Source organism: Natator depressus, chromosome 1 (genome assembly GCF_965152275.1).
Source record: "Natator depressus isolate rNatDep1 chromosome 1, rNatDep2.hap1, whole genome shotgun sequence".
NCBI classification, from domain to species: domain Eukaryota; kingdom Metazoa; phylum Chordata; order Testudines; family Cheloniidae; genus Natator; species Natator depressus.
In genome coordinates, this window is record NC_134234.1 from 178,282,518 (window position 1) to 178,300,326 (window position 17,809).

At 38.5% G+C, this 17,809-nt stretch overlaps 2 long non-coding RNA genes across 2 annotated transcripts in view; one reads left to right on the forward strand and one right to left on the reverse strand.

The window, feature by feature from the left end:
- Positions 1-17,809, reverse strand: part of LOC141983897 (uncharacterized) — a 255,391-nt gene that overhangs the window by 107,801 nt on the left and 129,781 nt on the right. The window lies entirely within an intron of this gene.
- LOC141983888 (uncharacterized) overlaps positions 1-17,809 on the forward strand; it is a 28,973-nt gene that overhangs the window by 9,700 nt on the left and 1,464 nt on the right. Inside the window, exon 3 of the long non-coding RNA XR_012638560.1 lies at positions 286-317. This is a non-coding gene — a long non-coding RNA (uncharacterized LOC141983888). The remainder of the gene's footprint in view (positions 1-285; positions 318-17,809) is intronic.

Below are 17,809 nucleotides of genomic sequence, written 5' to 3' on the forward strand. Positions count from 1 at the left end.
ATTACGAACACTTTGGGAATGGAGGTTGTTTGTAACTCTAAACAAAAAACATTATGGTTGTTCTTTCAAAAGTATACAACTGAACGTTAACTAATAAAGCTTTGAAACTTTACTATGAAGAAGAAAAATGCTGCTTTTAACCATCTTAATTTAAATCAAACAAGCACAAAAAGAGTTTCCTTATTTTGTCAATTTTTTTTAAACTTTCCCTTCATTTTTTAATAGTTTACATTTTAAATGTACTGTATTTTCTTTTCTTTTTTGGTCTCTACTACCTGCTTGCAGACTTCTGGTTCCAAATGAGGTGTGGTTGACTGGTGAGTTAATAACTCTGGCGTTCATAACTCTGAGGTTGTACTGTAAATGTGAATAAGTATGGAAGACCGGCCCTATGTGAGTCAACAAAGAAAAGAGGGGAACATCTTCAGGGCAGTATCTTTAAAACATAGGTTTTTTTTTTTTAAATTGCTCTCGTATCTGGGAGTAAAAGTAGTCCAGGGAGGAGAAAGACAAGTGGGAGTGTACATGCATCAGTCAAGAGTGAATGCAAATGCAATATGGCACATGGCTCTGAAATGCTGGAAGTATTTGTTTTTATTCTGACAGGTGCATATGCATATTTTATTTATACATACGCATATTTATACACACACATCTATCAGCCTCTCTCTGTGCAAGAACAGGAATTACAGAACACAAACGATATTGTAGCTAGCTCATAGTCATAACCCCAGTTTTGGACAGTCATATATTCGCTACACTTTAAAAAAAAACTGTGTTGTTTTCCGAGGATGATTGCTTTGAGTTGGAATTCACAATTCAATAAAATGTGTATTACAGTCCATATAAAACTCAGTTAGCTTAAAAATGAAGTATTAAGCAAAAAGAATAATATAATGAAAATACTAGAAAATATTGGCTAAAGAAAAAATCATTCTTATAAGCTTAATAGAAATGAAATATGTCCAGTGTTGTTCCAGTTCAGGAATATACTGGAGCAGGTGTCAAACTTAAGCATATGAATAGTCCCAGTGAATGAAAAGAGACAGTTGACGTCTCCGGAATCAGAAGACCCTGAATCAGGGTCTGGTTTGTGGAAATGTAATGCACTAAATTTACCTTGTAATGCCATTGATTTCAATAGTTACATGAAGAATGTGTCTCCCCCACAAATAACAGTTATTTTTTTAAATCCAGAGATAATGATTTTAGCTTCTTGGTAAACCTGGAAAACAATTATAGATGGGGGAGAGGGAAATTGAGTGTTTAAGGCATAGCTCCTCACTGGGGTCAGATGGAAGTTGGATCCCTCTGTCCACATCATGTGGCCCTCTATAGAGATCCCTGCTGTACACAGGAGCACGCCTGCTGTTACGCCACTTCAGAAGGAGTAGTACTATATGTATCTGGGTGACTCTGCTGGCTGGTGGAGTGGGGTGGGTGGGAAAGGGGAAGGTATGTTATTGCAGAGACAGCATCAGAGAGGGTTGTGATTCACCCAGAAGGCGTTCTGAAGAGTCGGAGTAGCTGGATGGGGGTGCATTGGTGAAGACTGGGAAATTAACAGGCATATTTGAAAGTTCACCTATGGGAAGCAAATTAGGAGAACTAGAAGATAACTCATTGGCAAATCTGGGTGATCAGGAGGCATGGGGAGCAAGAGAAACTGGGATTCGTGGGTCAGTAGCAGTACCATAGAATTATCAAAAAAAACCAGTATGCCTTACTCTAAATTGGGGGGTATTTTATTCACTCTACACCTCAGTGTTTTCCTAATTGTAGACCACTTTTGGTACTTTGCATACATTTCATGTCCGTTACTAAATCAGGCTTAAGCTTCAATGTGTTGTGCATTCAACTGTGTAATTGTAGGAAACATCTGGTATCAATCAGAACTCCTCAATGTTACATTCCAGTAATGACACCGTGTCAGCTGTGTGAATTTATTAGGAAACATATGACGCTTGCAGTTTTGCTGATGATCCCTCTCAATGGAATAATCTCCCTGTCCTAAATTCAGTTCTGCAAATCCCATAAATTCTTTCAGCCTCTTTAAGGTACTAGATAATTTTTTTTTATTGATTGGCAATAGCATTACATTACTGTTTTATTAGAATTATAATGCTGCCTTGCAAAACAGTATGAAAATGTAGGGAACAGAAAATTATGGCATGCTTTAAAGTGCAAAAATATATACATCATAATACTTTAAACCATTGGAAACAAAGAAACCACTGTAAGAGGCATTACAGGCTTGACATGGCATAAACAAGTTGTTTGTTTCACCAGCTTAATAGTATTTTCTGAAAGATAAAATAACCTTTTGCAATACAAAAAGATTTATTACCAATAATAAAGAGTACCCCTTATAGCTGGCAATATGAAATTGCACTGTGATAATACTATAATATAATAAGGTATTATTAGAGTCATGATTTATTCATATTTGGTTTTCAAATAGACAAAATACTTTAATTTTCAGTTTACATACACTGGAGTCCAGTTATGTGCAGGGACAACATGCCATGAAAAGCTATCACAAAAGAAGAGATCCAACAAATGCTCCCTTGTGTTTAAGTGTTTATAGTGCCATAGCCAAACACACAATAGTTATAATAAGCTAACAGCTAAGAGAAGAAGAGAGAATGAGTACACTGGAAATATCATCCATAAAAGTTATTGTAGAGCTTTACAAATCATAATTTTAGTGTGTGGCATAGGAGGCTTGAACAGTGTAGCATTACTGGTTAATTTTCTGGTTTTTGTTCCTTAACTATTCTCAAAGGCCCCAGTCCAGGAAAGACTTTAAGCATTCATTTAACTTTAAGCACAAGTAGTCCCCTTATCTGGATCACAGCTAAATGGTGAAATTAACTCCAGTGAATAAGGGTCATACAATGCCTTCCACACCATTTAAGCCCTTAAACCCAACTCTTTGGGACTGGGACTGTGCCTACCACTATGGTCCTCATACCACAAACACATAAATGACACCACTGAACTCTGTTCTGCAACGGTAGACCTCTCCACCCACCAGCACCATGGAGTTGAGCGCAGCTCTTTCCCCAACTTTGCTCCACCAGCTTCTCTCTGTTACCCGTACAGCATGTGCAGCTATTGCTGTGGCAATAGCAATGTGAGCCCAGCATTGAAATAGTCAGTAATTCTGGCAGGCTGCCACAATTTTCTTGACAAACCCATGTGAGAAGGGAAATGGCAATTTTCAACACTATTTCTCAGCCAAACCTGAATGGAATTTCACAGGACAAAGAACAGGCATTTCTGTAACCCAAGAGGGTTCCCCCTAAGGCTTTCTGCAAACAGTGCAGGTGTGAGAGCTTCATAAAGAAAAGGTTGGAGGAACCCTTTATTAATGAAGGTGTTAAGCAATCTAAGCATAAGAGCTAATATCAGTTCCCTCCTGGATGCAGGAAATGAGCTCCAAGGGGATTCCCAGACTGGCTGCATATAGCAACTTCAGGGGGTGAGGAAATACAACTCTGGGCACAATGAACCCATAGTAGCAGGCACAGGATAGCAATCCTGGTGAGGGATGGGAAGATTCATCCTTCATTTTTCCCTGTGGTAATTCCCCGTGCCTAGCTGAGTTACTCAAATAGGGTTCCAGCAAAAGGCTGAAGGGATTAATTGCACTTCAGGGCAAAGATTAAAACATACAGAAAAACAATAAAACCCTGTTTAAAGAATGAACTAACCCTTCAGAAAACCCTGAGCCCTTTTTATAGTGTTTCTCATTTCTGTTTTTCAGATTGTTTGCAGAGCTACAAAATCCTCACGTGCAAACAAAAATCTCAAAATCCTGTATCACCTTCTCTGTAGCAGTTGCTTTCCCCATACACAGAATTCCTTTAATCAAAATGACCCCAAAAATCAAATCCAACTTTGGAAGCAGGAAGACATGGCTGGGAATTTTCCACTGGGAAAAATTTGATTTTGCTGATGTTTTTTCAATTTTATATTAGGAAAAATCAAAATTGAATATTTAATTCGGGGTCAATTCGAACTGAAAAACAAAAGTCCAATTAAATGACCTGAAATATTTCATTTAAAATCAGTTTTAAAAAAAATAAAACTTCATTTCCCTGTGATTCACTGTCTTATGGTAATATCTAGAGCCAGCCCACATTCTCTGATATCAGCTGGGATCCCTGGTCTATGACATCTCCCAAAATGCAATGCAGATTTTCTGTATGTGGTTCATCATTCGTGGGAGTCACACGATTCAGTGTTATATCAACAAACCAAAATGAAACATTTCAATTTTAAGCATGTTGAAATGTTTTGTTTCTACCTGAAACATGAAAACAAAATATTTGAACATGTTTGAATTACACTTTTTTGGAGATTCCATTCTGCAGAAAATTTTGAAATTTCAAGTTTTTATTCCATTTTGAGATTAAAACAGGATTTGAAATGTCAGAATTTGCCATCAGATGGAAATTCCAAATTTCAGTCAGCTCTAGAAGCCACCAAAGCCACAATACGTATGTGTCTGAATATTGTCAATACTTGACATCAATACAGCCAAAGACCTCTAGGTAATGGGCTGCTTCCTTCTCTTCTCAAGTGTTTTACAGAAATAACAGCAGAGAGGTTTTTAAAAGGAGGAATATGAAAGAGAACAAGGCAGTGGATTCGCAGATTTTATGGGGAGCTAGGAGAAAGTATGGCAGTATTTGAGAGAAAGTTGGACAAATAGGCAATAAAACCTGACTGAGTGGAGATAGAGGTCAACAGCTCAATATCATATGAAAGATCATAGCTATGATGAGGTTAAGTATTTGATGCACTGGAAAAGGTGGAGCCCGTGGAAAGTTGAAAACAGAAGAGTGATCTTTGAAGTAGTGTTTTGAATGGATTTTTAAAAAGGCAGGTTAGGGACAAAATGGCAAAATCATGAGATAATGAAGCTCTGGGAAGATATTTTCTATTCCCTTTCCCCCCTACAGTTACCTTTTTGGTCAAGCAAGGCACTTTGTATTTGTTTGTTGTTAAATGTTTTCTATTCAATAAAACAAAGGATGTTTGACATCACCAAGTTAACATTGCTGCCGAAGCCTTATTTGTATTTTTTGGGGGGTGAGGGGGGCGCTTTGAGGGATTTCAGTGGTGCAGCTGTAATGTTGCATTAATATTCTGTACTCTTTTATATAAAGAATATACAAATGGAATTCAAAAGTTTTATCATTGGGCTGTTCTTTGTTAATTCAGGGAAGCCTTGGATGCTCTTGTGCTTCTAAAAATCGTGCAGGAGATAACACCCACTCAAATAATATTGTGCAATAAATAATATAAAGCTAAAGATGGATTCATGTTACTTTTCTAATGCTTTTTGATGATCTGCCCTTCCTTTCACAGCCTTGTCACCAAAGGAGGTAGTGAACTAATCATAAGATGACTAAAAGCAATTGGACTCAATTGTTTTAGATTTGCATTGGCTTTTCCAGATATTAATTAAAACCCATAGTCTTTTATGTCCCTTTGTTGATTACCTGTTTTGTAATAAATGGTTATTTAACATTTCTTAATCCATTGACTACTTAAAATGAGCAGCCCTTACTCTGTGATACCTTAGCAGTTACTGTCTCCTAGCAACAGAATTTCCTCCTAAGCCGACCCTTGTCATCTCCTAAGGTTCGTATAAAAGTCCCACAGCCTTTCCACAGATTTATATTGAAACTTTGAATCAACTCCTTTCTTTGTAGAAGTTTGATCCCCTATCAAAAAGGTCTAATTTATTTCCTGAATTGCCCGACTACAGTATCAAATAGAATATAATGTTAGACCCTAATGTTAATATTTCAATTATCTATTTAAACTAGATCACCAAAAATGGAAAAATACTCTTTCACAAACATATCAGAAGGTTGGTAGGCTGTTTCTTAAGTATCCATAAGAACAACCACCCTGTGGAAAATTGTCTCACTGTAATTTTATTGAGTCCAGGTCTGTATAACACTCTTGATGCTACCTTATTACAAATAAATAATATTATTAATATTAATATTTTATGAGTGTCATCAAATACAGCAGCAGAGTGTGTTTGAACTTTATAATGAGAGAGAAGGAGATTTTGCTCCTGAAGTAGCTATAGAGCATACTGCAACCCATCATTATAAATTTCAGCTTCCTGAATGTGTGAGCACTTAGAAAAACTGGGAGTTTAAGTTAAGTTGGGTAGACTGAATTTGGTTTGGGATCAGCGATACAGCATCACTGAGAAATATTTTGTCCACTTTAATTGTTGCAGAGTAGCAGTCAGAGCATCTCTCAGGGCCAGCCTTAAAATGACAATGTTAAATAGATGAGAATGAAAAGGAGACATTATCTGTTGTACAAAGATAAAAGAAATAAGACATTGTATTTTCACCGCTTTGAAAAATCTGAGATTCACAAGTTTTGTGTTGCTCAATGAGTTAACTGCCACAGTTTGCCATATTGTAGCATCATAATAGTATTATTGTGGATAGTTCCACAGGGCTCATTACCCTTTAGCATAAAGGGATTATGAGATAACATATATAACATCCAGTTAGATCAGAGTTAGAATTTTAAAATGGATTTAAAGTGGTTAAGGTTGAAATATCCATCACAATCACAAGAGGATAATGAAATCACAAGAGGATAGTGACACCAGGATTAAGTATCAAAGTTGAATATAAAAAAGGTCATTTTTCACAATTCTTATCGGGCATTTGTACCCAAAATGATTGTAATAATTAAAATTATTTTTTTCTTCTTGGTATATAAAATGTTATATTTTGAATGCTTGCAATTGATAGAGGTTTAAATGTACAAGAATTAAGACAATATAAGCATATTCTCTGACAGTATTAGTAGTACGTGATTTCATATATTGATCACGTACTATATATATTTATATTCTTAAAAATAATATTTATCATTTGCAATATACACTATGGATAAAATGTTCAAAAGAATCTCAGTAACTGAGGGTGTGACTTTCAATAAGGCTTAGAGGCCAAATTTTCAATTGTATTTTAGGTACCCAATGGAATTTATAAAATAGCCTAACTCCCATTGGGCCTAAATACCTTTTGCAAATCTGGCCCTCAGCTCCTAATAGCCTTTACCTTACTTTTGAAAATAGGACTTAGGCACTTTTCAAAATGTCACTCAATAACTAAATGTATTGGCCCAGAATCTCAGCTGTTGTGCCCCAATACTAAGGCCAGTTCTGCACCACCCCAGTGCCCAGTACAGATCAGAACTGCCTGATTCAATCTATACCAACTTCCAAAAGCCCTAATGGGCTGTTGCAGCCAGATACTGCTGGTGACATGGCTACTTCTGCCATGTTGTGTATGGAGAACTGTGTAAAAATTACAAGCCACCCCCTTAAAAACTAAGGTCCTATTTGCAGGGTAGGGGACTCTATGTATCAAAGCCAGGTCTTCAGGGAGTTGGCCTAAAGTAAGGTGGGTTGAATTATGCCTTTCAATTTTAGGGAGCAGCCTGCTTTGTCTGTTAATCTGTTTCAGGGTTCTTGTGTATTATTGTTCTGAATTTTGAAAAATAAAGTAGTGTTACACTGCAGCCTTGCACAAAAAGTATTTCTGGTTATCATCTAACTTTTGTATGTATGCCAAGAACATAACACCGGAGGAAGTGCCCTGTATGAGTTGCTACAGCAAGGGGAATCTTCCACTATCTGGTTAATCTGGCTTCAGGGTAGCGTTATGCCAAAATATTGGCATATATCTGCCATAATGGACCTGGGAATCAGGCCCTTTAGCTTGATAGCATGAACACTATGTTCTTCTCTAGAATGCAAAATAATCCCATGCAGTATATTTGAAATCACCATCTATCTAGTGGTTAAAAAGGAAGGAGAGCTCACAAATTTGGTCATCGGTGTCATATGACAATTTTGCATTGCAAGGCTTTGTGAATACATTGTGATGTGTCATTGTGTGCACTGAAAGTGCGTGTCAGGTTTAAACTCACAATATAGGGCCATTTAAATTCCTAATTCAGCTAATTTATTCTAGAAAGCCAATTGTTGAAAGGCAATAACCCCAGGTAAAATGCAGATAAGTGGACAGAGCACTATCACTAGCCTGTATTTTGGGAAGAAGAGTCACTGTGCAATGAAGGCAAAGTGCTACTAGTGCCTTTTTCCTTAAGAGGTAGAATCTCACTCCTGCAAGCTCCTGCCTGCATTAACTCAGCTTCTGCATATAGCTTGGAAAGTGTCCTGTTATTTATTTAGAAGGTCAGACAGTTCACTCAGATGTTCGTTTAAATTGGTAATGTTGGATTACTGGAGGTGGCACCTACTGCTCTGATCACCATTCAGCACCTTATTATTAAAGGAAATGAAGGGGGCTGCAGGAAGGAATAAAGAGCAAGCAGCGAGTAAAGAAACGAGAGCTGCAAAACCCTCTCTCTCCTTATCCCTCCCAATGGATTCTCATCTCACTCTTCAACAAACAACTTTCACTTAAATCATTTTTTTAAAAAAAATCAAGGATATAATGGATGGCCACAAAGTACCCGATGAGCCAGGATATGCACCACTTGACAAGCATTGCAGGCATCTTAATGTTTTGATCTCAGCAACCTGATTCCAGGAATAGTTCTGGGAAAGATGTTTCCAATTTTACCACTATCTGTGTTTTTCAAATGTATACAAATTGTATAAGTTGAAGAAGGAAATTAATGATTTTTTTCCAGGTTCCTTATTACTTGGGAAACCACTTACGTGGTCCACATATTCAGCCCATCTATATTACTCTGTGCGTGTCTCTTTGAGTGGCAAATTTAAGGAACTTAGCAGGAAAAATAAAAAGGATTGAGGCATAAATGACAACAGAGATTTTTTTTAATGATTCAGGCATTGCAAAAGTCCTTTGTTCTCTTAGAGCTTTAGTACTATATATATTCCAAGTTCTAGCTGGATGGTTTTGCATCAGTATAACACCTCACCTAGTTCTAAAAGTGATGGGACAGCACTAATTTGAATGTATTTCAATTCACAGGATTTATTGCCATAATATATAAGCAACAAAAATGTGTGTATAAACTGTCTTTTTAACATATAGAACCAGGACTGCATTTCATCAGACACACGTACATTACATGTCATGTGTCATAGTTTTGGTTGATTTTATTTTTTTTTAAACTAACAGGCCACATAGATGTATTGATGCTTAGGGCCAAAAACAACCCTTGCTTGACTCATGGAGTCACAGAAAAGGAGGAAAAAAAATACTCTAGAAGTGCATGGATGCTGACTTAGGAACTAAGGGGGTCTGAAACTGGTATTAAAGCGGATCTCTTATCTGGGGTAAAATTGAAAACTTCAGTTTGACCAGAGGGCCATCGTTATTTATCCTGTATCAATTTAAAAATGTATTTAGTACTTTCAGAGGGATGGGTCAATGCTTACTACTTTCTGCTTCAGAGAGGTGTTCATTCTCTACTTATACTTAAATAAGCAAGTAAAGGCCACTTACTACATTTCCATCTTTCCCCCCAGTAAATAAATAGTTGTATGCTTTGCCTCAGGGCAGAAGTACTGAGCAACTACAGCAAACAGATTTCATGAGGATGTTTGTGAACAAAACCAGCATATTTGCTTGAGTGGTATTGGCAACCCAATGTTTATTCACTAGTTCACCAACATTCTGATCTGCCTGTTTTCCACAGTTAATGTATATACAAAACAGGCTGATGGTTCTGTTCTGCTGTGGTTTGTGCCATGATAGAATACAAATAGTCATGATCACCTGCAATTTAACTGTGGATGCGTCCTCATCAAAATGAAACAAAAACATGTTTTGAATCCAACTATCCTCTAGGACTCAATGATATAATTTGGCAACGAGTTCCAGGAGTTAATTATGCTCTCAGGAAAAAAAATTGCATTTCTTTCAATTAGTTAAAAATTAGTAAAACAAAACAAAGCCAACTCTTCAGCTGTAGCCCTCTTGATTTTAAAGGAAGATAACTGGTGCCAGGATATTTCCATGAAGTGGGCTCAACTTTGAAATTTTTTACCATTAACTTCCCAGGTATACTGAAAAGCCACATTTTCACTTAAGCTTAGGAAGTGGAGCATGTTTACTTTTGCTAAGAGAGGCAGGCTATTTTGTTATATTTGCTCATAGATATGTATCTGTTCTTTGAAGTCTGAGTAAATCATCATATAAATAAATTATATTATGAATGTATATTTGTGTAGTTGGTGACCATAGGGCGGATGGGATGGATGAACATTTTATAATTCTAAATACATTCAAATCTCTCGTGAAGCCCCACTTCTTCCAACTGTAAATCCCCATCAAAACTAAACATAGTTGAAATTTTTTTTTGATGAAAAATGCAGTTTTGTCCAAACCAAAGTATTTCATAGAAACTTACTGATTTTTTCAAATATTTCAAAGATTGAGGATGGAATTTCTGGTCATAACACACAGGAGAAAAAGACTCCAAAATAGCCTAGTGGTACAAAAACATCTGCTCAATGTGCACCGGCAGCCAAAAACGCTAACAGAATATTAGGAACCATTAAGAAAAGGATAGATACCAAGGCAGAAAATATCATAATGCCACTAAATAAATCCATGGTACGCCCACACCTTGAATACTGTGTGCAGTTCTGGTTGCCCCACCTCAAAAAGATATATTAGAATTGGTAAAGGTACAGAGAAGGGCAACAAAAATGATTAAGGGTATGGAACAGCTTCCATACGAACAAGACAGCTTCTGTCTTCACGAACAAGGTCAGCTCCCAGACGACTGCACTGGGCAGCACAGCATGGGGAGGAGGTGACCAGCCCTCTGGGGAGAAAGAAGTGGTTCGGGACTATTTAGAAAAGCTGGACGTGCACAAGTCCATGGGGCCGGATGCGTTGCATCCGAGAGTGCTAAAGTAGTTGGCAGATGTGACTGCAGAGCCATTGGCCATTATCTTTGAAAACACATGGCGATCGGGGGAAGTCCCGGACGACTGGAAAAAGGCTAATGTAGTGCCCATCTTTAAAAAAGGGAAGGAGGAGGATCCTGGGAACTACAGGCCAGTCAGCCTCACCTCAGTCCCTGGAAAAATCATGGAGCAGGTCCTCAAGGAATCAATTCTGAAGCACTTAGAGGAGAAGAAAATGATCAGGAACAGTCAGCATGGATCCACCAAGGGCAAGTCATGCCTGACTAATCTAATTGCCTTCTATGATGAGATAACTGGTTCTGTGGATGAAGGGAAAGCAGTGGACGTGCTGTTCCTTGACTTTAGCAAAGCTTTTGACACTGTCTCCCACAGTATTCTTGCCAGCAAGTTAAAGAAGTATGGGCTGGATGAATAGACTATAAGGTGGATAGAAAGCTGGCTAGATTGTTGGGCTCAACGGGCAGTGATCAATGGCTCCATGTCTAGTTGGCAGCCGGTATCAAGTGGAGTGCCCCAAGGGTCGGTCCTGGAGCCGGTTTTGTTCAATATCTTCATAAATGATCTGGAGGATGGTGTGGATTGCACCCTCCGCAAGTTTGCAGATGACACTAAACTGGGAGGAGAGGTAGATACGCTGGAGGGTAGGGATAGGATACAGAGGGCCCTAGACAAATTAGAGGATTGGGCCAAAAGAAATCTGATGAGGTTCAACAAGTGCAGAGTCCTGCACTTAGGATGGAAGAATCCCATGCACCGCTACAGACTAGGGACCAAATGGCTCGGCATTCAGAAAAGGACCTAGGGGTTACAGTGGACGAGAAGCTGAATATGAGTCAACAGTGTGCCCTTGTTGCCAAGAAGGCCAATGGCATTTTGGGATGTATAAGTAGCGGCATTGACAGCAGATCGAGGGATGTGATCGTTCCCCTCTATTCGACATTGGTGAGGCCTCATCTGGAGTACTGTGTCCAGTTTTGGGCCCCACACTACAAGAAGGATGTGGAAAAATTGGAACGCCAAGCGGAGGGCAACAAAAATGATTAGGGCACTGGAACACATGAGTTATGAGGAGAGGCTGAGGGAACTGGGGATGTTTAGTCTACGGAAGAGAAGAATGAGGGGGGATTTGATAGCTGCTTTCAACTACCTGAAAGGGGGCTCCAAAGAGGATGGCTCTAGACTGTTCTCAGTGGTAGCAGATAACAGAACAAGGAGTAATGGTCTCAAGTTGCAGTGGGGGAGATTTAGGTTGGATATTAGGAAAAACTTTTTCACTAGGAGGGTGGTGAAACACTGGAATGCGTTACCTAGGGAGGTGGTGGAATCTCCTTCCTTAGAAGTTTTTAAGGTCAGGCTTGACAAAGCCCTGGCTGGGATGATTTAATTGGGGATCGGTCCTGCTTTGAGCAGGGGGTTGGACCAGATGACCTCCTGAGGTCCCTTCCAACCCTGATATTCTATGATTCTATGAGAGATTTAAAACTTTCCAGTTTAGAAAAGAGACAACTACTAGGATATATGATGGAGGTCTACAAAATCATGACTGGTGTGGAGAAAGTGTTATATATTCCTTCACATAACACAAGAATCTGGGGTCACCCAATGAAATTAATAGAGAGCAGATTTAAAACAAACAAAAGGAAATACTTCACAACTCACAGACAACCCATGGAACTCGTGGCCAGGGGATGTTGTGAAGTCCAAAAGCATAATGGGGTTAAAAAAAACTACTAGATAAGTTCCTGGAGGATAGGTCCATCGATGGCTATTAGCCAAAATGGTCAGGGACAGAACCCCATGCTCTGGGCATCTGTAGCCTCTGACTGCCAGAAGCTGGGAATGGAGGACAGGGGATGGATCACTAGATGATTGCCTCTTTTCATTCTCTTAGAACAGTGGTTCTCAACCGTGGTCCACGGCTTGTTCAGGGAAATTCCCTGGCAGGCCGGGCTGGTTTGTTTACCTGCTGCGTCTGCGGGTTTGGCCGATCGCGGCTCCCACTGGCTGCAGTTCGCCACTCCAGGCCACTGGGGGCTGCGGGAAGCAGCACGGGCCGAAGGATGTGCTGGCCGCCCTTCCTGCAGCCCTCATTGGCCTGGAGCGGCGAACCGTGGCCAGGGGGAGCTGCGATCGGCCGAACCTGCTGATGCGGCAGGTAAACAAACCGGCCCAGCGCACCAGGGGCTTTCCCTGAATAAGCGGTGGACCACAGTTGAGAACCACTGCCTTAGAAGCACCTGGCATCGGCCACTGTTGGAAGACAGGCTACTGGGCTAGATTGACCATTGGTCTGACCCAATATGGCAATTCCTATGTTGTACATTAGGGGACACTCACCAAGAAGACCCAGGTTCAAGGGTCCTTCTCTAGGTCTCCTTTAGAGCTGTTCCACTTTGTATAAATAAATATTGATTGAGTCAAAAAAAGTGAGACTAACTTTAGGACACTCACCTAGGAGGTGGGAAACCTATGTTGAACTCCATCCCTGATTTGAAGGGTGAGTGCCCTATGCTCCAAGCTACTGGCTATTCTGGGGTCTGTGTCTCCCCCGCCCCCCCAATTAAAAAGTTCAGAAGGTCTAATTTTCATTCCACATTAGAATGAAATCACATGTTGAAATCTTGAAATTTTTTCAGGAAACAGAATTGTTGTTTTCTGGCCAGCCCTAACCATAACCATCATGTCCCCAGGCTCTTCCATGTCCATTCCTATCTGATTTTTGTCCTTTAGGTCCTTTCTATAATAGACATGTATATCCTTATTCCAGCAATGACACAATTTAATCATTGCTGGATGTTGCTCATTGCTGGAATAGGCTTCTAATTTTTCTATTATAGACACAACACTAAGGTCTGACCCAAAGCTCATTGAAATTAATGGACAAACTCCCATTGACTTCAGTGGGCTTTGAATCAGTTCCTTATTCCCCAATTCTGCAAAGACATAGGCACACGCTGAATTTTATGCACTCTAAGTAGCTCCACTGAGTTCAATGATAATATTCACAGTGAATAAATGTTAAGCATATGCATAAGTCTTTGCAAAACTGGGTCCTTGCATTGCAAGTTCCTTAAGTCATATACCATAACTTTTGTTTCCATTTCATTTGTGGCACATACTATCCATTCTAAAAGCATAAAGTGTAGGGATCCAACTCCTCACTTCTCAATGTAAAATACCACTGAGCTAATATTTGGTGCCACAGTGATATTTTCTATCTCTGCCTATCTAGCAAACCTAATGATGGAGGGCAGGAAGAGCCTTATGATGCAAATTTTCATAGCACGGTTGACATGTCTGGGCAAGTATGGTGTGATTTTAGATTCAGCTTCCTAAATTGGCCTGAAAACAGGGTATGCTACTTCCTTTTTACTGTATGGATTTGAATAGAGTTTATTTTTTACTTGAGAGAAGAGTCTAAGAGATAATATAGGGGTTCTCTTTTGTCTCAGCAATAGCAACAGCAATCTCTTTCCACTGAGAAAGAGATGATTGCTTTGTAAAGCAGAGCAGTTCTTCTGTTATCCCATGAATAATACTGGATCATGGGAGTAACAAGTTTGTATTAGTGACAAGGCTCATTTTCTCTACTTTTTTTTTCATTTTAGCATGTGTCAATTAAAAGGTGCAGTCGCAAATTTCCAGCGTGCACCTCTTCCACCTCCTATCCATACAAAAGGCAAAGGCCTAATTATTGCACTGAGAGAGGGTCTTAGTTTGCACTGAATTACAGTACATGATGTTTGCTTTCTGTAGCCAGATTCCTTGGTTAATGGGTTGAGAAAGAGAAGTGGGGAGAAATATAAATTAAAACAGTAAAGTAGTAGAGACCATGCTGAATGACTAGTATTGTAATAGGGAATGAATGGAAATTGAATTGCCTTCTCTGCCCGTGATATGTGAAATTCTCATGGTGAAAGATGTGCACAAGTATAGTGACACAGCATGGCCTTCCTGTATATTTTGGAACACAAATTTTGCTGTCAGATGTTCTGACTGCGGGTTAACAGCTGGGAAAGTATGTGCCCCTTTTCACCGAGGATAAGGAGGAATTTAACAGCTGGGAAGATTAGATTGGGGAGCTTGTTACTCGAGGGTGTCCAGTGCATGGACCTTTACAACTTCAGAGCTCATTTCCAAGCTTTCCCACTGCTTGTCCCCAAAGCTTATCTTTAGAGTGGGTGAAGATGCTGCAGGCACTTATGTCATTACAATTCCCATAATAGTGTTCACAGCTCTTACCAATATTATCTATAATTTTAAATAATATACTGTTTACTCCCTTTTCCAGAAGTGTTAATGAAGGTGTTAGATATGATCAATCTTAACCCCAACCCCACTAGACACTCCCTTCCAACAATTTACATTTATTGTTGTACTTAGACAGTTTTCAGCCAACTTTCCATAGACATTACAGAGCTCATATCCAAGTCATTTACATTATTTTTCAGGATTTTGAAAGACAGATATGACATGCTTCATTAAAATAAATATATATATTTATCATTTTCTATTCTTCCACTACTTTGATAATTCTATTTTAACAAGTCAAGTTTGTCAGCAAGAATTTATTCTCTATAAAAAATATTTATGGTATTGTGCTTATTTTTCATAGTTTCATTATCCTCTAAAAGTTCAGCAACATTTCATTTTTATTAATGTGCGGTATTATTTAACTGGGGATGCAATTGCCAGGATTCCTGCTCTTTGTTTTTGAAGACTGGTATGACATTTGATAGTCTTCATGTTTTCAGTCTCTCTCAGGTTCTCCATGACTTAAAAAATATAATTGTTAAAAGTGCAGTGAGTTTATCTATTAATTCTCCCAGGGCCAGATTCTGGCATCCTTGCTCTCACTGGTGAGACTTCACTTATGCAAGCAGGTAATGGTACTACTTGTGATAATAATTGTGAACCTCTTTGCCCCACTGATGAGAAATATAGCTCTTAATCTGATTGCTAATTCCTAAGTAATCAAACTACAGATTCCTGTATAGGCACCTCAGAACAGTCATTTTATGTACTGTAGATACAGAAACTCCATTTTGTAATTGCTGAGATATAAATTTAATATTTATTTCATATTTCACCTTCCCCAATAGATGTGAGATACTGATAAGTCTTACAAAATAGAAATCTATTTCAGAGGCAATTTGTTTCAGGATCCTTACCTCTTTTTTTTTTTTTTAGCTCACTGACATTTAATTTAGGTTTAGATGTAGAAAGTACACTTATTGTAAATATAGATGATAGCTATATATATATATATCAATCATATGTTATACACATTAATAGAACTAGAGATATGTTTACACACACAAAATCCATCATTCCAAGTTATATAAACAAACAGTTGTCATTTTGTCATGCAAGACTCCCTCCTCAAAAATAAAAAGGTATGCATCAAACAAGGTGTATTAAAACAGATGATCATTTACTGAATTTCCTGGCTTTGTGGAATCAGGCCATACCTTTTGTAACATTTTTTTTTTAGTTTCATTTGTTATATTATTGTTGCTTTTGATGTTGATTTAATAAAAAATCCTTCAAGTATCAATTCAATATACAAAGAGACACAATTAAAACCATAAAAATGTGAATTAACCAGTGAGGTCTCTTCCATCAACCTGCATTTGCATTAATGAGTCAAACCTCCAGAAATGAATCCCAAATCTGAAACCCAGCTTTATACCTTTAATTGGACAAACCAAAATGATCAGATTTGAACATTCAGGGACTTTGGCACTCAAACTCTGGGTACAATCTTTTTTCCAAGTCTGGGGAACTTGGATTAAGATGGTTATAGAGATAGGTTTGGGCTACAAACTCAGAAAGGTATCCAAATTAGGGATTCAGAACCATTTTCATGGATATTTGGAGCCATATCTGTTATACATGCACCGCATTCAATTACATGCCTATTTGTCTGCACATAATATTGCCACGTTTTCAATACAAAAATAATGGATTGTGGATGTGGGGGTTTTTTTTTGCATATGCACAATGAGATTATATGCATTTTTGCAGGCACAATCAATGCATCAGGTTTGAAAATTGTCCCCTGTGTAGATTTTAAAATCCCTTTATAGTATTCATAGTACAATTGATCTAAACCTAAATTCAAGTAGTAAGCGATTCCTCTCAAGGAAACACATGTGCACAGTTTTTAAAACATGCATTATTTAGACAGTAGAAGAATTACTCTCTTTGCATTCGGCTACAAATGCATAAATCTATGTTTACACAGTAAGGTTGGTTCTCGTTCTTTTCCATAGCTGAGTATTATGCTTGTAATGTTTATTTTGTCAAGCTAAATATGTGGAGAGTTATCAATGTTTTGCACATTGCTTTAATTTATTTCAGTGATAATGTTAATAAAGTTCAAGTTTGTGTCCAGATAGTGGTCATCAATTGAAAAATTGAAATATTTATTTTAGAAATGGCAAACTATTATTGGAGAATAAATTCAGATATCACTAACTGATATCATACTAAGTGTAAAAAATCAGAAATTAGTGGAAAATAGTACAAACTGACTTAAATTTTTATTTATATAAGAATCTCGATTGCATAATTTTTTTGGGAAGCTTTCCCTGCAGTCCACCATTTCAAGCCCCAATCCTACAAACACTTATGCAAGGGCTTAACTGTACTTATTGAACAGTCCCTTTAAGCCATGTGCAATTAGACACATGAAAATGGACCTTACCAGCTGACTTGGGCTCATGGGGCTCAGGCTATGGGGAAGTTTAACTATGGTGTAGGCATTTGGGCTCATGCCAAAGCCTGAGCTCTGGGACCCTCCCACCTCGCAGGGTCCTAGAACCCGGGCTCCAGCCCCAGCCAGAACATCTACACTGCAATTAAACAGCCCCT